This window comes from Moschus berezovskii, chromosome 6, assembly GCF_049115385.1.
Source record: "Moschus berezovskii isolate FMDL1 chromosome 6, NW_MosBer_1.0, whole genome shotgun sequence".
NCBI classification, from domain to species: domain Eukaryota; kingdom Metazoa; phylum Chordata; class Mammalia; order Artiodactyla; family Moschidae; genus Moschus; species Moschus berezovskii.
In genome coordinates this window covers 100,744,538-100,769,542 of record NC_142465.1, presented here as the reverse complement: position 1 = coordinate 100,769,542, position 25,005 = coordinate 100,744,538, and positions in this window count along the sequence as shown.

Below are 25,005 nucleotides of genomic sequence, written 5' to 3'. Positions count from 1 at the left end.
TTATGTGGTTGTGGGACCGGTGAGGTCAAAATCTGTGGGGCAGACCAGGATGCTGGATCAACCAGTCAGGAGCTAATGCTGTAGTCTTGAGGCAGAAGCTCTTCTCCCAAACAGAAACTTCAATTTTGTTCCCAAGTCTTTTGAACTGTTTGGATGAGGCCTACCCACATTACTGAGGAAAAGCCATTAATTCAAGTCGACTATTGTCAATAGTTTGGATGTGAGAGTTGGACCATAAAGAAAGCTGAGTGCCGAAGAACTGATGACTTCAAACTATGGTGGTGGAGAAGACTCTTGATAGTCCCTTGAACTGCAAGGAGATCCAACCAGTCAATCCTAAAGGAAATCAGTACTGAATATTCATTGAAAGGGCTGATGCTGAAGCTGAAGCTCCAATACTTTGGCCACCTGATGCGAAGAACTGACTCATCGGAAAAGTCCCTGATGCTGGGAAAGACTGAAGGCAGGAGGAGAAGGGGACGACAGAAGATAAGATGGTTGCATGGCATCACCGACTTGATGGACATGAGTTTGAGCAAGCTCCAGGAATTGGTGATGGACAGGGAAGCCTGGTGTACTGCAGTCCATGGGGTTGCAAAGAGTCAGACATGACTGAGTGACTGAACTGCAGCTACAGTTCAATATTAACTGCAGCTACAAAAGACCTTCACAGCAACATGTATATTACTGTTTGCTTGATTAACTGGGCACTCTAGCCTAACCAGGTTGATGTACAAACTAACCATCACACTGAGATCTGGATGACAAAGCAGAGTCAACCATAAGAAGACCTGGGGATGGGGCATTTTTGGCAGGAAGAAGAGCTAGTATGAAGGTCCCAAGGCTGATATGACCTGCAATCATATTTGAGGACTGAAATTTTTTGTCTCCCCAAATTCATATATTGAAATTTAACCCACAAGCTAATGGTATTTAGAGATAGGAGTAGGGGACTTTTATGGGTGATTAGATCATGTGGGTGCAGATAATGAATGGAATTAGTGACCTTGTAAGAGGCCAGACAGTTAGCTCTCTCCCTCTCTCTGCCATGTGAGGATAAAATGACAAGATAGTCATTTGTGAGCCAAAAAGAGGGCCTTCACCAAAACCTGACCATACCAGCAGCCTAATCTCAGACTTCCAGTCTCTATGTTCGTGCTTGGTGCTAAGTCACTTCAGTCGAGTCTGACTGTTTACTGTAGGCTGCTCTGTCCATGGGATTCTCCAGGCAAGAATACGGGAGTGGGTTGCCATACCCTCCTCCAGGGGATCTTCCTGACCCAGGGATCGACCCTGCATCTCTTAAGTCTTCTACATTGGCAGGCAGGTTCTTGACTACTGTGCTACCTAGGAAGCTCCACTATAACTGTGAGGAATAAATATGTGTTGCTTAAGCAACCCAGTCCATGGCCATTGTTACAGCAGTCCAAGCTAATAAGATATACATCAAGAGGCAAATGGATTCTACATATAAGGGATATCATAAAATATTTGTCTTTCTGTCTGACTTACTTCACTCAGTATGACAATCTCTAGGCCCATCCATGTCACTGCAAATGGCATCTAAAAAATTATATGAATGAAACTATTTACAAAACAGAAGCAGAGTTACAGATGTAAAAACCAAACTTATGGTTTCCAAGGGGGAAACTGTTGAGAAGAAGGATAAATAGGGAGACTGGGATTGACATATACATATTCAGTTCAGTTCAGTCCCTCAGTCGTGTCCAACTCTCTGCGACCCCATGAATCACAGCACGCCAGGCCTCCCTGTCCATCACCAACTCCCGGAGTTCACTCAAACTCATGTCCATCAAGTCGGTGATGCCATCCAGCCATCCCATCCTCTGTCGTCCCCTTCTCCTCCTGCCCCCAATCCCTCCCAGCATCAGAGTCTTTTCCGGTGAGTCAACTCTTCGCATGAGGTGGCCAAAGTATTGGAGATTCAGCTTTAGCATCAGTCCTTCCAATGAACACCCAGGATTGATCTCCTTTAGAATGGACTGGTTGGATCTCCTTGCAGTCCAAGGGACTCTCAAGAGTCTTCTCCAGCACCACAGTTCAAAAGCATCAATTCTTCAGCGATCAGCTTTCTTCACAGTCCAACTCTCACATCCATACATGACCATGGGAAAAACCATAGCCTTGACTAGATGGACCTTGGTTGGCAAAGAAATGTCTCTGCTTTTTAATATACTATCAAGGTTGGTCATAACTTTCCTTCCAAGGAGTAAGCGTCTTTTAATTTCATGGCTGCAATCAGCATCTGCAGTGATTTTGGAGCCCCCAAAAATAAAGTCTGACACTGTCTCCACAGTTTTTCCATCTATTTCCCATGAAGTGATGGGACCAGATGCCATGATCTTTGTCTTCTGAATGTTGAGCTTCAAACCAACCTTTTCACTCTCCTCTTTCACTTTCATCAAGAGGCTTTTTAGTTCTTCTTCACTTTCTGCCATAAGGGTGGTGTCATCTGCATATCTGAGGTTATTAATATTTCTCCCAGCAATCTAGATTCCAGCTTGTGCTTCTTCCAGCCCAGCGTTCCTCATAATGTACTCTGTATAGAAGTTTAATAAGCAGGGTGACAATATACAGCCTTGACGTACTCCTTTTCCTATTTGGAAGCAGTCTGTTGTTCCATGTCCAGTTCTGACTATTGCTTCCTGACCTGCATCCAGGTTTCTCAAGAGGCAGGTCAGGTGGTCTGGGATTCCCATCTCTTTCAGAATGTTCCACAGTTTATTGTGATCCACACAGTCAAAGGCTTTGGCATAGTCAATGAAGCAGAAATAGATGTTTTTCTGGAACTCTCTCGCTTTCTCCATGATCCAGCGGATGTTGGCAATTTGATCTCTGGTGCCTCTGCCTTTTCTAAAACCTGCTTGAACATCTGGGAGTTCACGGTTTACATACTGCTGAAGCCTGGCTTGGAGAATTTTGAGCATGACTTTACTAGCGTGTGAGATGAGTGCAATGGTGCGGTAGTTGCATTCTTTGGCATTGCCTTTCTTTGGGATTGGAATGAAGACTGACCTTTTCCAGTCCTGTGGCCACTGCTGAGTTTTCCAAATTTGCTGGCATATTGAGTGCAGCACTGTCACAGCATCATCTTTCAGGATTTGAAATAGCTCAACTGGAATTCCATCACCTCCACTAGCTTTGTTCATAGTGATGCTTTCTAAGGCCCAGTTGACTTCACATTCCAGGATGTCTGGCTCTAGGTCAGTGATCATGTTATCGTGACTATCTTGGTCGTGAAGGTCTTTTTTTTTTGTACAGTTCTTCTGTGTATTCCTGCCACCTCTTCTTCATATCTTCTGCTTCTGTTAGGTCCGTACCATTTCTGTCCTTTATCGAGCCCATCTTTGCATGAAATGTTCCCTTGGAATCTCTAATTTTCTTGAAGAGATCTCTTGTTTTTCCTATTCTGTTGTTTTCCTCTATTTCTTTGCATTGATCACTGAGGAAGGCTTTCTTATCTCTCCTTGCTATTCTTTGGAACTCTGCATTCAGATGCTTACTTATATGTTTCCTTTCCTCCTTTGCTTTTTGCTTCTCTTCTTTTCACAGCTATTTGTAAGGCCTCCTCAGACAGCCATTTCGCTCTCCTGCATTTCTTTTCCATGGGGATGGTCTTGGTCCCTGTCTTCTGTACAATGTCACGAACCTCCGTCCAGAGTTCATCAGGCACTCTATCTATCAGATCTAGTCCCTTAAATTTATTTCTCACTTCCACTCCCTGCCGCGAGAGATGCAGGCCCTGGCGGCGCAGATGCCAGAGACGCCAGCCCCCCACAGCGCAGACGCAAGAGACGCCGGCCTGGCGCAACCTACCATGCAGAGAGGTGTGGCCGAGAGGAGCTACCCACGTCCAATAGGTGGTGGCTGCGCGGGGGAGGGCTGAGAGGAGCTACTCTGCGTTCAAGGTCAGGAGTGGCGGCCTTGAGGAGATACCTCTCGTCCACTGGTAAGGTGTAGCGGCTGCACTTTGCTGGAGCGGCTGTGAAGAGATATCCCACCCCCAAGGTAAGAGAAACCCAAATAAGACGGTAGGTATTGCGAGGGGACATCAGAGGGCAGACACACAGAAATCATAATCACAGGAAACTAGCTGATCTGATCACATGGACCACAGCAGAATGTGGTCCACTGGAGAAGGGAATGGCAAACCACTTCAGTATACTTGCCTTGAGAACCCCATGAACAGTAACAAAGGGCAAAATGATAGGATACTGAATGAGGAATTCCCCAGGTCGGTAGGTGCCCAGTATGCTACTGGAGCTCAGTGGAGAAATAACTATAGAAGGAATAAAGGGATGGAGCAAAAGCAAAACCAATACCCAGTTGTGGATGTGACCAGTGATAGAAGCAAGGTCCAGTGCTATAAAGAGCAATATTGCATAGGAACCTGGAACATTAGGTCCATGAATCAAGGCAAATTGGAAGTGGTCAAACAGGAGATGGCAAGAGTGAATGTCGACATTCTAGGAATCAGTGAATTAAAATGGACTGGAATGGGTGAATTTAACTCAGATGACCATTATATCTACTACTGTGGGCAGGAATCCCTTAGAAGAAATGGAGTAGCCATCATGGTCAACAAAAGAGTCCGAAATGCAGTACTTGGATGCAATCTTAAAAACGACAGAATGATTTCCGTTCGTTTCCAAGGCAAACGATTCAATATTACAGTAATCCAGGCCTATGCCCCAACCAGTAATGCTGAAGAAGCCGAAGTTGAACGGTTCTATGAAGACCTACAAGACCTTTTAGAACTAACACCCAAAAAAGATGTCCTTTTCATTATAGGGGACTGGAATGCAAAAGTAGGAAGTCAAGAAACACCTGGAGTAACAGGCAAATTTGGCCTTGGAGCACGGAATGAAGCAGGACAAAGGCTAATAGAGTTTTGCCAAGAGAATGCACTGGTCATAGCAAACACCCTCTTCCAACAACACATGAGAAGACTCTACACATGGACATCACCAGATGGTCAACACTGAAATCATATTGATTATATTCTTTGCAGCCAAAGATGGAGAAGCTGTATACAGTTAGCAAAAACAAGACTAGGAGCTGACTGTGGCTCAGATCATGAACTCCTTATTGCCAAATTCAGACTTAAATTGAAGAAAGTAGGGAAAACCACTAGACCATTCAGATATACACATTACTACATGTAAAACAGATAACTAATAAGAACCTACTGTGTAGCACAGGAAACTCTATAATGACCTATATCAGTTCAGTTCATTTCAGTCTCTCAGTCGTGCCTGACTTTGCGACCCTGTGAACTGCAGCACGCCAGGCCTCCCTGTCCTTCACCAACTCCCGGAGTCTACCCAAACTCATGTCCATTGAGTCAGTGATGACATCCAACCATCTCATCCTCTGTTGTCCCCTTCTCCTCCTGCCCTCAATCTTTCCCAGCATCAGGATCTTTTCAAATGAGTCAGCTCTTCACATCATGTGTCCAAAGTATTGGAGTCTCAGCTTCAACATCAGTCCTTCAATAAACACCCAGGACTGATCTCCTTTAGGATGGACTGGTTGGGTCTCTTTGCAGTCCGAGGGACTCTCAAGAGTCTTCTCCAACACCACAGATCAAAAGCATCAATTCTTCAGCGTTCAGGTTTCTATATAGTCCAACTCTCACATCCATACATGACTACTGGAAAAACCATAGCCTGGACTAGATGGACCTTTGTTGACAAAGTAATGCCTCTGCTTTTTAATATGCTATCTAGGTTGGTCATAACTTTCCTTCCAAGGAGTAAGCGTATTTTAATTTCATTGCTGCTATCACGATCTGCTGTGATTTTGGAGCCAAAAAAAAAAAATAAAGTCAGTCACTGTTTCCACTGTTTCCCCATCTATTTGCTGTGAAGTGATGGGACTAGATGCCATGATCTTAGTTTTCTGAATGTTGAGTTTTAAGCCAACTTTTGCACTCTCCTCTTTCATTTTCATCAAGAGGTTCTTTAGTTCCTCTTCATTTTCTGCCATAAGGGTGGTGTCATCTGCATATCTGAGGTTATTGATATTTTTCCCAGAAATCTTGATTCCAGCTTGTGCTTCTTCCAGCCCAGCGTTTCTCATGATGTACTCTGCATATAAGTTAAATAAGCAGGATAACAATATACAGCCTTGATGTACTCCTTTTCCTATTTGGAACCAGTCTGTTGTTCCATGTCCAGTTCTAACTGCATACACATTTCTCAAGAGGCAGGTCAGGTGGTCTGGTATTCCCATCTTTTGAAGAATTTTCCATAGTTTATTGTGATCCACACAGTCAAAGGCTTTGGCATAGTCAATAAAGCAGAAATAGACGTTTTTCTGGAACTCTCTTGCTTTTTCCATGATTCAGTAAATGTTGGCAATTTGATCTCTGGTTTCTCTCCCTTTTCTAAAACCAGCTTGAACATCTGGAATTTCACGGTTCACGTATTGCTGAAGCCTGGCTTGGAGAATTTAAGCATTACTTTGCTAGTGTATGAGATGAGTGCAACTGTGCAGTAGTTTGAGCATTCTTTGGCATTCCCTTTCTTTGGGATTGGAATGAAGACTGACCTTTTCCAGTCCTGTGGCCACTGCTGAGTTTTCCAAATTTGCTGGCATATTGAGTGCAGAACTTTCACAACATCATCTTTTAAGATTTAGAATAGCTCAACTGGAATGCCATCACCTCCACTAGCTTTGTTCGTAGTGATGCTTTCTAAGGCCCACTTGACTTCTCATTCCAAGATGTCTGGCTCTAGGTCAGTTGTCACACCATCGTGATTATCTTGGTTGTGAAGATCTTTTTTGTACAGTTCTTCTGTGTATTCTTGCCACCTCTTCTTAATATCGTCTGCTTCTGTTACGTCCACACCATTTCTGTCCTTTATTGAGCCCATCTTTGCATGAAATGTCCTTGGTATCTCTAATTTCCTTGAAGAGGTCTCTAGTCTTTCCCATTCTATTGTTTTCCTCTATTTCTTTGCATTGATCGCAAGGAAGGCTTTCTTATCTCTCCTTGTTATTCTTTGGAACTCTGCATTCAAATGGGTATATCTTTCCTTTTCTCCTTTGCTTTTTCGCCTCTCTTCTTTTCACAGCCATTTGTAAGGCCTCCTCAGACAGCCATTTTTCATTTTTGCATTTCTTTTTCTTGGGGATGAGCTTGATCCCTGTCTCCTGTACTATGTCACGAACCTCTGTCCACAGTTCATCAGGCCTATATGGGAATAGAATTTGAAAAAGAATGGGTATATATATATATATTTGTATAACTGATTTACTGTATAGCAGAAAGTAAAACAAGATTGTAAATTAACTATAATCTGATAAAAGTTAATTTTAAAAAAGGAGGGGGGAGAGAAGATAGAAGGTCCATACTAGAGTACAGTGAATGACTGAGGAGGTAGATACAAGTTAAGAGAAGCACTCAGGCTATATCAGGCAGGGCCTATAGACCATTACTTGAAAATGCATTTTTTCCCTATATACACCAGGAAGCCATTGGTAAGTTCTAAAGGGAAGTTACATCTGGTTTTTGCTTTAAAGATTACTCACATTGCTGATGGAGAACTGATTATACACACACAAGAATAGGACAGCCAAATGATGCTTTAGAAGCCTGTTGAAGTTGTTCAGCCAAAAGATAACGCTAAATTGACTGTTTTCATTAGTCAAAGTGGGAAAGAAGTAGATGGATTCAGCTGTGTGGTATTGTGTTGGGCAGTAGCACACATGAGTTCAGAGTTCTGATTTCCAGTCTCGAAGTTGTCATTCCATTTTAACTACAAGAAAAAAGCTGAACAAACTGAAAGATCAACAGCTCTTCTTAGATCCATCAGGGAAGTGATGTCACAGGGTAAACTTTTCCCCACTGCCCAACCCCCCAAATAAGAGAGACAAATGAATAAAGATAATCACAACTTTCATGAGTAGAAACCCATGAGCAGAAACTTCTAATCTTATTCAACATCAATCAATTGAGGAGACTCAGTATGGACAAGTCTGAAAGTTAAAAACACCAAGGGAAGCAGTCATGAGGGGCCCCTACACTTTTGTGAGTTTTACTGCCAGGAGTTCTACCAGGGTGAATACTGGGGGTGGGGGGGCAGATTTTTCCTTGTTCTTCTGGAAAAGGGATGAGGAAATAACCATTTTGAAATACTCAAGAAGATTCTGTCTTTAACAGGGCTTGCCTCCAAGAGAAACTGTTTAATCAGAGCCTAATCTGCTGGGGCTTTATCAGAGCCTAAGTAACCTGGGAGAAGGGAAATACCCAACTCCAGCCCACTCTACCATCCTCTCCCATTGTGGGGGAAGGGGGAGGGCTGGGGAAGTTCGCAGTCCAGGGTACTGAGACCTAATCATAGGACTAGAGAATGCTTCTCTGTCCATAGCAGCTTAGATCTGTTTACTGAAGTTTCTTTTGCTCGGTACATCTTGTCCAGCTATCAAGAAAAACTACAAAGCATACTAAAATGCAAAAACATAGTTCAAAGAAACAGAGCAAGCATTAGACCCAGACTGATATGGCAGTGATGTTGGAATTATCAGACAGGGGTTTTAAAACATCTATGACTAATATAGTAAGAGCTGAAACAGGTAAACCAGATAACACACAAGAACTGATTGGCAATGTAATCAGAGAGGGAAATTCTAAGAAAGAATCAAAAAGAAATGTCAGATATCAAAAACACCATACCAAAAATGAAGCAAGCCTTTGATGGGCTCATTAATAGACTAGGCATGGCTGAGAAAAGCTCTGAGCTTGTGGATATGTCAATACAGACTCCTAAGACGGAAAAGTTAAGAGAAAATAAAACTGAAAAACAAAGAATAGGATGGAATATCCAAGAGCTGCAGGACAACTACAAAAGCTGTAACATACTTTTAATGGGAATACCAAAGAAAGACAGACAGGAATAGAAGGAACATTTGCAGTAATGATGACTGAAATTCCTCCAAATTAATGTCAGACATCAAGCACAGATCCAGGAAGCTCACAGAACACCAAGAGAGATAAACTCCTCCAAAGTAATAAAGAATTACATATGACGTCACCTCAGAAACCAGGCAAACAAGGAAAGAGTAGAGTGAAATATTTAGAGTGTTGAAAGAAAAAAACCACCAACTTAGCATTCTGTACTCTGTAAAATTATCCCTCAAAAGTGAAGGGAAAAAGATACTTTCTCAGCCTAGCAACAGTTGAGAGAATTTTTGGCCAGTAGACCTGCCTTATATGTTAAAAGAAGTTCCTCCAAGAGAAAAACGATACACATCAGAAACTCTGTCTACATAAAGAAAGGAAGATCACCATAGAAGGAATAAATTAAGGTGAAAAAAACCCTTTTATTTTTCTTATTCTTAACTGAACAGATAACAGCTTGTTTAAAATAATAGCAATAATGCATTCAGTATTAAGCATGTGTGTGTGGTGTGTGTGTGCGTGCACTTATGCATAAGTGCAACGAATGGCAGCAATGACATGAAGTTTGGGAAGGAGAAATAGCATAATTCTGTTATTGGAAGGTACTTGTACTGCCCATGAAGAAGTATAGTTTCATTTGAAAGTGGACTTGGGCTCATCATAAATGTATATTATAAACTCTAGGGCAACCAATAAATGCTGGAGAGGATGTGGAGAAAACGGAACACTCTTGCATTGCTGGTGGGAATGTAAACTGATACATTCAGACTCCTTAAAAACCTAGGAATAAAACCACCATATGACCCAGCAATCCCACTCCTAGGCATATACCCTGAGGAAATCAAAACTGAAAAAAACACATGTATCCCAATATTCATTGCTGCACTATTTACAATAGCTAGAACATGGAAGCAACCTAGGTGTCCATCGACAGATGAATGGATAAAGAAACAGTGGTATATATATACATTGGAATACTACTCAGCCATAAAAAGGAATGCATTTGAATCTGTTCTAATGAGGTAGACAAAACTAGAACCTATTATACAGAGTGAAGTAAGTCAGAAAGAGAAATGTAAATATCCAATACTGACATATATATAAGGAATCTGAAGAGATGGCACTGATGAATTTATTTTCAGGGCAGCAGTGGAGAAACAGACATAGAGAACAGACCTGTGGACAAGGTGGGAGGAGAGGAGGGAGAAGGGGAGATGTATGGAGAGAGTAACAGAAATTTACAATACCATGTGTGAAACAGATAGCCAATGGGAATTTGCTGTATGATTCAGGGAACTCAAACCGGGCCTCTGCGACAGGCTGAAGGGTGGGGTGGGGAGGGAAATGGGAGGGAGGTCCGGAAGGGATGGAAAATGGTTGTACTTATGGCTGATTCTTGTTGATGTATGACAGGAAACCACAAAATTCTGTAAAACAATTACCCTTCAATTAAAAATTTTAAAATATATGTATAATCTTGAAGAAGAAGAAAAAGAAGTGTAGCTGAAATGCACAGAATGGAATAAAAAGCATTCACATAAAACGCTCGTGCGTGTTCAATCTTGCCAACTCTTTGTGACCCTATGGACTGTAGCCCACCAGTTTCCTCTCTCTATGGAATTTTCCAGGCAAGAATATGGAGTGGGTTGCCATTTCCTACTCCAGGATACTTTCCCAACCCAGGTATCAAACCTGCATCTCTATGTTTCCTGGATTGGCAGGTGGATTCTTTTACCACTGTGCCACCTAGGAAGCAGTTAAAAACAAAAGAGGTGGAAAGAGTGGAAGACAAAAACAAACAAAAAAAAGAGCAACAAATTAAAAAGTTACAATTACAGTAGAGATTAATCCAACTGTATTTGGAGTTCAGGAAGATATCAGGGACAGAGATATAAATAAGGGAGCCATCAGCACATAGATGTTGTTTAAAGCAATTAAATTAGATATGATTACACAGAGAAAGGGGGTAGGTAAAAGACAGTCAAGAGTCTGGAATCAAGCCTGGGATCATTCCAGCTTTTACTCCAGTTACAGTTGAAAAACAAGAAATTGCTATGGCAAGAGGGAAGCAAATAATCAAGGTAAGGAAATCCAAGTTGAAAGAGGAAGACAGGTTTGACCAGGCCACCCAGCTGGGCCAGTCTTTATCAGGGGGATATTTGTTCACTTACAAATCAAGTTGGTGATGGCCACTGTTAAATGCTATTGTCAATATTTTTTTAAAGAGGGCTAAGTCAGTTCAGTTCAGTCACTCATTCATGTCCAACTCTTTGCGACCCCATGAACTGCAGCACACCAGGTTTCCCTGTCCATCACCAACTCCCAGAGCTTGCTCAAACTCATGTCCATTGAGTCAATGATGCCATCTAACCATCTCATCCTCTATTGTCCCCTTCTCTTCCTGCCTTCAATCTTTCCCAGCATCAGGGTCTTTTCAGATGAGTCAGTTCTTCGCATCAGGTGGTCAAAGTAAAGCCAAAGTATTGGAGCTTTGGTTTTAGCATCAACCTTTCCAATGAGTATTCAGGACTGATTTCTTTTAGGATGGACTGGTTGGATCTCCTTGCAGTCCAAGGTACTTTCAAGAGTCTTCTCCAACACCATAGCTCAAAAGCATCAATTCCTTGGTGCTCAGCTTTCTTTATGGCCCAACTCTCAAATCCATACATGACTACTGGAAAAACCATAGCTTTGACTAAATGAACCTTTGTCAGCAAAGTAATGTCTCTGTTTTTTAATATGCTGTCTAGGTTGGTCATAGCTTTTCTTCCGGAGCAAGCATCTTTTAATTTCATGGCTGCAGTCACCATCTGCAGTGATTTTGGAGCCCAAGAAAAGAAAGTCTGCCACTGTTTCCATTGTTTCCCCATCTATTTGCCAGGAAGTGATGGGACTGGATGCCATGATCTTAGTTTTTTGAATGTTGAGTTTTAAGCCAGCTTTTTCACTCTCCTGTTTCACTTCCATCAAAAGGCTCTTTAGTTCCTCTTCACTTTCTGCTATAAGGATGGTGTCATCTGCATATCTGAGGTTATTGATATTTCTCCTGGCAATCTTGAGTCCAGCTTGTGCTTCATCCAACCTGGCATTTTGCATGATATACTCTGCACAGAAGTTAAATAAACAGGGTGACATTATATAGCCTTGACGTACTCCTTTCCCAGTTTGGAGCCAGTCCGTTTTTCATGTCTGGTTCTAACTGTTTGACCTGCATACAGATTTCTCAGGAGGCAGGTAAGGTGCCTGGTATTCCCATCTCTAAGAATTTTTCACAGTTTGTTGTGATCCACACAGTATGAAAAGAGAAATAAGGGGGTAGATAAGTTGGGAGACTGGGATTGACATATACACTATATATAAAATTTGTGTATGTGCTTAGTCACTCAGTCATGTCTAATTCTTTGCAACCCTTTGGACTGTAGCCTGCTAGGCTCCTCTGCCCATAAGGCTCCTCTGTCCATGGGATTTTTCAGGCAAGGATACTGAAGTGGGTTGCCATTTCTTCATCCAAGGGATCTTCCTGATCCAAGGATCAAACCCACATCTCCTGTGTCTACTGCATTGGAGGCAGATTTTTCACCCAAAATACATAACTACTAAGAATCTGCTGTATAGTACAGGGAACTCTACTCAATACTCTGTAATGATCTATATGAGAAAGATATCTAAAAAGGAAAAAAAATAGTAGATACATATGTATGTATAACTGATTCACTTTGCTGTATACCTGAAACTAACAAAATATTGTAAATCAACTATACACCAATAAAAATTTTTAAATATATACATTTTTTAAGTCAATATGGGCCTTGCTCTTTTTTTTAAGCCACTGGACCACCAGGAAACTCTGGGCCCTGCTCTTAAGGAACAAATAAATTTTCTTCTGAATACAAGTGTCAAAAAATTTTCACCAGCATTTAGTTACAGGATAGACAATCTTACAGATAAGGGTTCTCTCTGATTTAAAAAGAGTGAAAATATGCTTCCTCCCTGAATAACCTGACTCTGAAAATTCCCAAATCTTAAAAGGCTATTATTCCCATAGAAATCTATACCAAGATACACCATGCTCAAACTTGTGAAAACTAAAGACAAAGAAAAATCTTGAAAGTAGCACCATATCAATAAGGGAAAAGCATTCAAAATACACTGAATTCTTCATCAAAACCATAGAGGTTAGAATACAATGGCACAGCATTTCTCATGTATTAAAAGATAAATTTGTAAATCTAGAATTCTATATCTAGCATATAGATATATGCTTTTAATAATAAGGGGAAATCAAGACATTCTCAGATGAAGAGAAACTAAGAAAGTTTGTTGCCAGCAGATCTGTTCTTTTTTTCAGCAGATTTATTCTAAAACAAGTTATTTAAACAGAATAAAGTTATTAAAAATATAAACATAGATGGAAGAAAGAACACAGTAAGAAAAAATAATATAGTAGACTTTCTCCTTTTGAATTTCATAAATTATGTCTGATGATCAAAATAAAACAAATTAACATGGCCTGATTTGGTTCTGAATATATATAGAAGAAATATTCAAGAAATTATGTTATAAATGAGAAGGGATTAAAAAAACAAAAGGGAAGTAAGGTTTCCACACTTCACTCTAGCTGATAATATAATGATAGAAGTACACTGCAATAAGGTATGGATGTGCAATGTAGTAATACTTAAACCACTTTAAAAAACTATGCTAGGAGATTAAAAACATTATAAATAAATCAAACTGAAATTCTAAAACTGTTCAAGTAAACCATGGAAAAGTAGAAAAGAGAAAGCAGGGAAACAAAAAACAATGGAGAGAACCAACAGAAACAAAGAATGGCAAATGGCAGATTTGTGCCCTAATTCATCAACAATTATTTTAAATTTAAGTGGTCTAAATACACTAATTAAAAGATAGAGATTACCAAAGTAGATTAAAATATGACCTAAATAACTCTATGCTGTCTTAAAGACTTGAAATTGTATAGGCAGAAAGTAAAATAGTATGGGCAGTAAGTACAAAAAAATAAATGGATAAAGATGTATCATGCCAACATTAATCAAAGAAAAGCCTCTATGAATATCAGGTAAAGTAAATGTTAAAGCAAAGACAATTAAAAGAGACAAAGAGGGATATTATATAATGATAAAAGGGTCAATTGACCAAGAAGGCATAGAAATCCTAAATATATATGCACAGAACAAAAGAACAGGAAAATGTGTGAAGCAAAAACTAGCAGAACTGAAAAGATAAATAGATAAATCCAAATTATAGTTGGAGACTTCAACACCCCTCTCTCAATAATTAATAGAGCAATTATATCCAAAATCAGCAGGATATGGAAGAACTCAATAGTACCACTGACTAACAGGATCAGTAAACATCTATAGAACACTCCATTCAACAACAACACAATATACGTTCTTTACAAGTGTTCATGGAACATATGTTAAGATAGAACAAATCTTGGGTCATAACACAAACCTCAAAAAATTTAAAAGAATCTAAATCAGGGTGTATTCTCTGACCAAAAGGGAATCAAACTAAAAATCAGTAACAGAAAGAGAAAAAGAAAATTTCCAAATACTTATAACCAGAACAAGACACTTTTAGGTAATATGTGGGTCAAAAAAGAAATCTCAAGGAACAATTTTAAAAATACATTGAACTGAAGCAAAATGAAAATAGAACATACCAAAATTTGTGGGACACAGCTAAAGCAGTGCTGAGAGAGAAATTTATAGCATTAAATGCATATATTAGAAAAGAGGAAGGCCTCCCATCAATAATTTTAGCTTTCACTTGAAGAACTTAGAAGATGAAGAGCAAAATAAACTCAAAACAAGTAGAAGAAAGGAGATAATAAAGATAAATGCAGAAATCAATAAAATTGAAAACTAAGACAAATCAATTGTCTTAGAGAAAATCAATTCTAGAAGACTTTTTTTTCCTCAAAAGTCAATAATATTGACAAACCTTAGTAAGACTTACAAAGAAAAAAGAGAAGACTGAATTATCAGGAACAGAAATGAAACTGGCTATACTACTACAGATTCAGAAGATTTCAAAAGAATAATAAGGCAATACTACAAACAACTCTATACGTACATTTGACGACTTAGGTGAAATGAACCAATTCCTCAAAAAATGCCCAAACTATCATAGCTTATACAAAATTAAATGTGTGAATAATCCTAGAGCTATTAAGAAATTAGAGTTCACATTTCAAAAAATTTCCAAGAAATGAATCTCCAGGCCCAGATGGCTCCATTTGAGAATTATACCAAATGCTTAAAAGAGAAACCACACCGATTCCACACAATTTCTTCCAGATAATGCAAGAGAAGGAAACAGTTCTCAATTCATTTTATGAGGTTAATATTTAGTTCCTAAAACTAGAAAAATAAACAATAAGAAAAAAACACTAAAATCCAATAATCCAATGTCTGTCATGAATGCAGACATGAAAATCCTTATTACCAAATAGAACGGAAACTAAGCAGGACCCTAGGGGACTTCTGGACACCAAAACCGTTTCTGTTTCTCCTATTTTCTTTTTGGACATGCCACAAGGCATGCAGGATCTTAGTTCACAGACCAGGGATCAAACTCATGCCCCTTGCAGTGGGAGCACAGAATTTTAACCATTGGACAGCCAGGGAAGTTCCCCCACCTACCATTTCTTCATTAGAGGAAGAATAGGCTTCATTCAGCCTCCTTGACGGTCCCTGAGTTCCAACAAGCAGAAACATTTGGGAAGCGAGGGAATGCAGAAACAAAGGAGGAACAGATAAGACACGATGGTGCAGCGTTGGAGCAGGGTCCAGGTTCCCCTTCAAGAGATACTCATAATAATATCTTTGGGCTGTTTTGCAGATATTGAAACCCCTACTACATGGGAGAATTTAATTGTATGCTGCCCACAAGCTTTGTAAACCCCAGATTGGTTGGAACCAGAAGATGATGATGGTAACTCCCACTTATCTCACTAGTAACCAATCAGAAGAATGTTCCCAGCTGATCCTGCCCTCTTCGAACCATTACCATAAAATTCCTCACTATCCACTCTGTGTCAGGACATACAATTTTGAGGGCATTAGCCCACTATGGCCTCTTTTGCCTGGCAAAGAAACAAAGCTATTCCTCTCTACTTCTCCTAAACTCTGTCTCAGATTTATTACAGTGTCAGGGTACAGAGGCTACAGCTTCACAACCAGAAATATTTAAAAACAATTATACACCATGACCAAGTAGGGTTTATTTCAGGGATGCAAGACTGGTTCAATATTTGAAAATCAATAATGGTAATTCATCAAATTATGCTACACACAAAAAACCTCACATGACATAATCAATGCAGAAAAAAATACTTGACAGAGTTCAACACCATTTATGAAAACAACAACAAAACAAACAAAAAAACCTCTCAGAAATATGGAATGGAAGGGATCTCCCTCAATTCAATAAAGAACATCTACAAAAAAAAAAAATTCAAAATTACAGTTAATGGTGAAAGACTGAATGTTTTACCCCTAAGATCAAGAACAAGGCAAGAATGCTCACTCTCACCACTCTTATTCAATGTAGTATTTTAAGTTCTAGCTAGTATAATAAGGCAAGAAAAAGAAATAAAGGGCATGCAGATTAGAAAGAAATAAAGCTGTCCTATAATCAGATAACATGATCGTGTACCTAGACAACCCCAGGGAATCTACAAAAACTTCACCTGGAACTAACAAGTGATTCCAGTAAGGTCACAAGACACAAGATAAACATACAAAGTTCAATTGTATGTATGTATACTAGTAATGAACAAATAGATACCAAAATTAAAAATACAGGGACTTCCTTGGTGGTCCAGTAGTTAAGACTCCATACTTTTACTGCAGGAGGCACAGGTTCAATCCCTAGTTGGGGGAACTAAGACCCTACATGCCATGCAATGTGACCAAAATGTTTTAAAATTAAAAGTACAGTATTATTTAAAATTGCCTTAATAGAAATAGAGTTACAGATGCAGAAAACAAACTAGTTACTGGGGATAAGGGGGTAAGGATAAACTGGAAGATTGGGATAGACATATACACATTACTAATAAATACATATATATTAACTAAGCTACTGTATAGCACATAGAGCTCTATTCAATACTCTGTAATGACCTATAAGGGAAAAGAATCTTTAAAAAAGTAGACATACATTTACGTATAATAACAGATTTACTTTCCTGTACACCTGAAACTAACAAAATTTTTTTGTTGTTTAGTTGCTAAGTCATATCCTACTCTTTTGTGACCCCATGAACTATAGCCCTCCAGGCTCTGTCCATGGGATTTTCCAGGCAAGAATACTGGAGTGGGTTGCCATTTCCTTCTCCGGGGGCTCTTCATGACCCAGGGATTGAACCCAAGTCTCCTGCGTTGTCAGGCAGATTCTTTACCCCTGAATTAACGGGGAAGCCCTAATCAGCTATACTTCAATAAAATTTTTTAAAAATAACAATAAAGCTTATGGTAATGACCTCAAAAAATTATTTTCAAAAAAATCAATACGTGTAGATCTTATATGTACAGAGCTTGTATGCTGAAACTAAAAAACACTTATGAAAAAAATCAAACAAGACGTAAATAAATGAAGAGACTTATTTTGTTCCTGGATGGAAAGACTCAGCATGGTAAAGATGTTAATTTTCTCCCAAATTAATGGAATTCCTATCAAAATCTCAGCAATTTTTTTTTTTAGGTATAGACAAGATTTTTCTAAAATGTATACGGAAAGACAAAGACAAAGGAATAAGTTTAAAATTGTTGAAAAAAAAGATTAAAGTGAGTATATTAGTCAGTAGGGCTTCTGAGGTGGTGCAGTGGTAAAAAAAAAAAATCCTCCTGCCAGTGCAGATTTAGGAGATGCGGGTTTGATCCCTGGTTTGGGAAGATCCCCTGGAGAAGGAAATGGCAACCCACACCAGTATTCTTGCCTGGAGAATTTCATATACAGAGGAACCTGGCAGGCTACAGTCCATGAAGTCGCAAAGAGATGGATACCACTGAGCACACACACAGGCAGGCAGGGCTCCCATAACAAAAGAGCACAAACTGCTAACTTAACAGAAATTCATATTCTCACAATTCTAGAGGCTAAAAAGTCCAAGATAAAGATTCCTGCAGGGTTCAGTTTCTGATGAAAGCTCTCTTCCTGGTTTGTATATGGATTGCTATGTCTTCATCTCTCATGGCCCTCTCATGGCACGGTGTCAGGGTAGAGAGAGAAAACTCTGATGTCTCTTCTTATAAGAACGCTAATTCTATTGCATCAAAGCCCTACGCAAAGATCTCATTCAACCTTAATTACCTCTTTAAAGAGAGGTAATCAACATATATGTTTGGGCAGTAGTGGGGACAAAACCATTCAGTCCAAATTATCACGAGGAATCAGTTTACCTGATTTCATTATTATGTAGCAACGGTAATCAAGACTGTGTAGTACTGGCAGAGAGATAGACACAGAGATCGATGGAACAGAGCAGAGAATGCAGAAACAGACCCACACGAAAATGCCCAAAAGATTACTGACAAAGGTACAAAAGCAATGCGATAGAGGAAAGTTACCTTTTTCAACAAACAGTGCAGGAGCAGTTAGATATCCATGGAGGAAAGTTTCCTGGTAGCTGGTAAAGAATCTGCCTGCAACGCAGGAGACCCTGGTGTGATTCCTGGGTCAGGAGGATCCCCTGGAAAAGAGATAGGCTACCCACTCCAGTATTCTTGGGTTTCCCTGGTGGCTCAGATGATAAAGAATCCACTGGCAGTGCGGGAGACCTGGGTTCGATCCCTGGGTCAGGAAGTGGGTATGGGAACCCACTCCAGTATTCTTACCTAGAGAATTCCCATGGACAGAGATCCTGGTGGGCTATAGTCCATGGGGTCACAAAGAGTTGGACACAACTGAGCAACTAAGTACAGCATAGCACAGGGGAAAAGTAACAATAATAAACCTTGATCTAAGTCTCACTTCTTAAACAAAAGTAATTCAGAATGGATCACACAATTAAATGTAAAACATAAAACTATAAAACTTTTATAGGAGAAAATCTTTAGGATCTAGGGATAGGCAAAGGGTTCTCATGCTGCTGCTGCTGCTGCGTCACTTCAGTCGTGTCCGACTCTGTGTGACCCCATAGACAGAAGCCCACCAGGGTCCCCCGTCCCTGGGATTCTCCAGGCAAGAACACTGGAGTGGGTTGCCATTTCCTTCTCCAATGTGTGAAAGTGAAAAGTGAAAGTGAAGTCGCTCAGTCGTGTCCGACCCTTAGCGACCCCACGGACTGCAGCCTACCAGGCTCCTCCATCCATGGGATTTTCTAGGCAAGAGTACTGGAGTGGCTTGCCATTGCCTTCTCCGAAGGGTTCTCATACTTAACATTAAAAGCATAATCCACAAGGAAAATGGATGAATTTGGCTTTATCAGAATTAAAAATTTTGCTCTGTTAAAGACCTTGTTAAGATGAAAAAGTAAATTATAAGCTGGAAGAATATATTTGTAAACTGCACATCCAACAGAGGACCAGTATCTAGAATGCCTCAAATCTTCAACATGCAAGTATCCTTTGACCCAGTCAATTGTGATCTGGGTATTTATAGCAGAGAAATAACACATGTTCACACTAAAGTTCTGGTCACGAATGTTTACTGCAGCTTTATTCATAATGGCCCCAAATTGGAAACAACCCAGATGTCTTTCAATGGATAAAAAGTTAAACAAACTGTCATACAATCATACCATAGAATACAATTCAGCACTGAAAAAGAACAAATTATTGATACATGTAGTCTCCAGAGAATTATGCTAAGTGAAAAAAAAAAAAAAGCCAATCCCAAAAGGTTACATACTGTATGATTCTAACTACATAATATTCTTGAAATGACAAATACCAGATTCCTGGAACAGTTTCCAGGAATTAAGGAGGGGGTGGAGCAGAAGGCAAGTGAGCATGACTGTTAAAGGGTGACATGAAGGACCTTGTGCTGATGAACACCTTCAGTATCTTAACTATATCAATGTCAATAACCTGATAGGCACAGTAGAGTATTGTTTCCTAAGATGTTACCATTAAACTAGGTAAAGGGTACACAGAATTTCTCTGTATTATTTCTTACAACTCACGTGAGCCTAAAATTCTCTTAAAATTAAAATTTTAATTTAAAAAATGAATGCTCAGACATTTCTAAAGGTCCTTATGAATCTGACATTCTGATTGTCACCATGAGTTGTGTAGATACCTCTCTGGCAGTACTTTTCCAAAATATAATCTGTGGAACAAGGGTCCACTTCAAGATGCTAGTAAATAGTGAGTGGTTAAGAGGGTGGTTTCTACTGCCAAATATGTGTAGAATAAGCATTAATGTAATAATGAGAACAAAAACATTTTAATAACTTTAAGCCATAATTTCCAGTCCAAAACATGGCCAGAGTCCTTTCTCTTCCTTTCGCTTTCCCTTTCTTTACTTTACTTTTTAAATATTTATTTATATTTAGTTGACTATGCTGTGTCTTAGATGCAGCACTCAGGATCTTTGATCTTCATTGCAGCATGCAAACTCTTAATTGAGGCATGTGGGATCTAGTTCCCTGACCAGGGATTAAACCCTGGCCCCCTGCACTTGGACAGCAGGGTTTTAGCCACTGGTCCATCAGGGTAGTCCCTCCGTTCTTTTCATTGTTCCTTAGGAGGACCTAGCAGCATCAATTGGGGGATCCACAAAACCCAATTTGAGAGATGCTGCTATTATAAACAGTCGGTTCCTTGGCACAGAATGCAACTTTCAGTTTTCACTTTCAGCCCTCTCTCAGCCTCTCTCTGACTGTGCAGGAAAGTTCAGATTGGTGCCTTCCATTCCACCTTTTTCTCTGGTTCTCAGTCCTCCCTCCTGCATTCAGAGCTCCCTGAGGGCAAGAGCTTTGTCCTCTTCCTCAGAGTTAACCAAGCACTTGCTTCTACCTGCCTCTCCCTTTCTCCAGCCACTCTTCTGACTGGGCCAGCATTATTCATCTCAGTTCCTCTTCTGACGTAAACCACTGTTGCTCCAGCCTTCCACCACCGTTCTACGCTCCTTTGGTGAATGGATCCTTCACTGATACAAATCATGTCATTCTGGTGACTGTCACCTCCTTGACATGGGACACACAATATGGTCAGAGAGGACCCCATTCTCCTGGCCAGAGTATAATACCCAAACCAAGCTAACCAAAGTTTGTCCCTGGAATTATCCAATTTGGAGTTGGAAGAGAAGGAGGCTTGCCTCTTAGGTCATAGAAGCTGGAAAGATGTAAATCTGAGCCATGTTATCAATTTTGAGAAAGTCTGTCTGTGGTAAGCAGAGAATAAAGCCACTCAGAGACAATCAAAGTTAATGAACATAACAAATTCTGACGCCAGTCATTCGGATCCCTGGGATCCTATGGACAGCTCCACTCCTGGACTTCCCAATGACTTTAGCTAATATATTCTTTTTCCTTAGGTGAGCTCAGGTTGGATTTCCAACACTGCAACAAAAAAATGATTTCTAACTAATACCTCTCATTCAGCTTCTCATTCATTCCTGGTCACCCTAATAAATAGCAAGGATTGGAGTTTTTCATGCACCATTTTACTCTATTTGGATACATTGAATACACTTTTACATTTTGATTTAAACTTGATGAGTTATCCAGATACCTCCTGTGTTCTTTCTTCATGAATGGGATTGAGAACAGATGTGTTCTGATGAAAAGAAGTCAGAAAAGGACTGAAGCCTGGAGGGATGTCATGTGAGGACATGAGGCAGCCGGTGAGGAGATTGAGGACTGTGGAGAGTCAGATAGAAAAGGTCTCTTAACAGAGAGCGTGACCCCTCAAATGCATACGTAGCTGTTATTGTTTAGTTGTTAAATTGTGTCCAGCTCTTTTTCAACCCCATGGACTGTAGCCCGCCAGGCTCCTCTGTCCATGGGATTTCCCAGGCAAGAATACTGGAGTGGCTGCCATTTCTGACTCTAGGGGATCTTCCAGACCTCAGGGATCAAACCTACGTCTCCTGCATCGGAAGGCAGATTCTTTACCACCGAGCCACCAAGGAAGCCCAAATGTATATATCGGTTCTTCCAAAACACTGTACAGGATTGAGCTGGTTACAGTCAACCAGAGCCCAATAACAGCAGGGAAGGGGAGAAGCAGGTACGAATGCACAGGGAAACCAGGGAAGAAGTAGGAGAGATCAACACTTAGCCGGTGCCTAATACGTGCCAGACACAGGCTCAAAAATGTCAAATGATGATTAGCCCAAGGTGGTTTCAGGATTCAAACGCAAGTCTGTTTGCCTCCAGAGCCAGTGCTCTTTACACTCTGATGTTGGGGGAAGAGGGGAAGGGGGTTCTGGATCCCAGGATCTGCTGATGGGGTGAGAGTGGAGCTGGCCACAGAAAACCAGGTGAGCTTCAGAGCCACTTCCCTGACTGACCTGCTCTCAAGGCTGCCTCTCTCCTCTCTGGAACAGAAGAGAGTTCCTGGCGGTCGTCTCTTGGTGGGTTGTTGGAGCCTAGGGCATTTAAGGACCTGATCGGAATTGGGGTGGAGGGGGTGGAGGCAGATATTTCTATGGAACTAGGTTGTCAGAAACTGGAGAACTGTTCAAGAAAGGCACTACTGCACGCGGAGATGGGGATGGGTGTGATCATAATCTTGTCTCTTAGTCCCCAGCAAAGCCGATGACCCCAGGCTGTTGGCAAGGGGGTGGGGAAGTGAAAAGGAACAGCATTTTCAAGAAGAGTCCGGAAGTGAGGAATCAGGTTCCATATTACATAATCTAAAAATGCCCCCACCACCCACCCCCACCCCCACGCACAGGAGAAGGAAAGGGGAAAAAACTCCCAGAAATCACACAGTCAAGGCAAATGCAGCGAAATGGCTCATTGGTTACTGTGGCAACCGACTCTTCCCTGCTCCTGCTGCTTATCCCACGATCCCTCTGTCACCCTATTTTTAGACTGAAGACAACGAATGAAAACGGCTTTAAAATTTTTTTTTTCTTTTCTGTATGTTGAAGACATGCATAACCTTTAAAAAAAAAAAAAAAGTTCAGAAAGCTGAGCTCCAATGTAGGGGCAAGTCCCCCAGTCCTGATATAAGGTGACCCTCATTTCTCTGAGACTGGAGCAGCTCCGTGGAGGAAGGAAGGTGCTGGGTTTCCTAGGAGTTAAGGGGCAGCAAATAAGGAGAAGAAACCTGAAGAGACTGTAAGGAGCATTAAGAGTATAGCCATACATGCAAAGCAAGGTGGAGAAACGAAGTCATTAAAAATATATAGAATAACAGCTTTTGAGAAATGAGAGGAGTTTTGAATCATCTGGCTAAGAGTGATTATGTAACTCACTTCACCCCCAGATTTACCTGTCCTCATATAGAAATACTGGAGTGGGTTGTCATCTCCTACTCCAGGGGATCTTCCCAACCCAGGGATCGAACCCGTATCTCCTATGTCTCCTGCATTGGCACGTGGATTCTTTATCACTAGCACCACCTGGGAAGTCCATATGTAAAATAAAGGGAATGGTGGTCTTTCTGAATCTTCATAACTGCCAAGATTCTATCAAGCTCTAACATATATGATCATATCATTTTTAAATTAGCCGCATTAACCTTGCAAAGGAGCCAAATTGTAAGAATCCACCAGATTTTCCCTGAGAAACAGTCCTGAACCATGTTACTATATTTGGTTTTATTCCAATTGTGATATTTGAGGAATGTCATTGTGGACTATCTCTGTCTTTTATTCTCCTGGAAAGAAGCTTTAAAACAAACAAACTTTTTGCACTGAGGAAGATGAAAAATGAAAAAATATGTCTTTTCCTCCCAGAAAACGTGAATGAGTGCAACATACACTTAAAAATGTTTTCAAAAGAAAAGTGGCCTCCTACAATTCAATGACCACTACTTTATCAACTAAAATGCAAAGCAATAGAGGTGGTCTGTGGCAGAAGATAGAACAGGGTGAAAGGAGGGAAAAGTGGAGAAAGCTAACTGAAGGAGGAGAAAATCTAGCCTAGATAGAAGCAACATGTTTGATTTAGTTGATTCCTTCACAAGGGTAGAAAGGGGCCCACTTGTCCACAGTGGGGGAAGGCTCAGTAATAAGAGCCTCCCTTTCCCAACTCCCACCCCATCCCAGTTCAGGGCTGAGTGGAGAGAACAGAAGGAGACTTTTCCCCACAAATGGTTGATGGGGAGACCGAGGTACAGTCCATTATGCACGAGCATTACTGTAGTGCTTGTTAAAAGTGCACAGGCTCGTCTGCTTAACATCTGTCTTCTACACTGGACTGTAAGGACTGTGACCTTCCTACAGGACATGCACCACATCTGTCTTATTCGTCCGTCTATCCCGAGGAGCCAATGCCAGGCCTAGGAACAGTACGAATTTGTTGAATGAACAAACATTATAAAGCTTGTCCATGCCGTGTTGAATAAAGTTCCCCCTCACCAAATTCATCAATTCAAAAGCATCAAATCTTGAGTTTCGCTGGTAGCTCAGATGGTAAACAATCTGCCCACAATGTAGGAGACCTGGGTTCAATCCCTGGATTGGGAAGATTCCCTGGAGGAGAGCATGGCTAAGCACTCCAGTATTTCTTGCCTGGAGAATCCCCATGGACAGAGGAGTCTGGTGGGCTACAGTCCATGGGATCACAAAGAATTGGAAACTACTGAGCAACTCAGTTCAGTTCAGTTCAGTCGCTCAGTCGTGTCAGACTCTTTGCGACCCCATTAATCACAGCACGCCAGGCCTCCCTGTCCATCACCAACTCCCGGAGTTCACTCAAACTCATGTCCCCCAAATTCATGATTGCTTTGGAACCTCAGAAGGTGACCTTACTGGGTCAGGACAGGCTCTCAATCCAATGATTGGTGTCCGTACAAGAAGGTCACTTGGGGGCTTCCTTAGTGGCCCAGTGGTTAAGAATCTGCCTACCAATGCAGGGAGAACAAAGAGCTCACATGCTGACGGGCAGCCAAGCCTGTAGACCACAACTGCTAAAGTCTGCAAGCCCT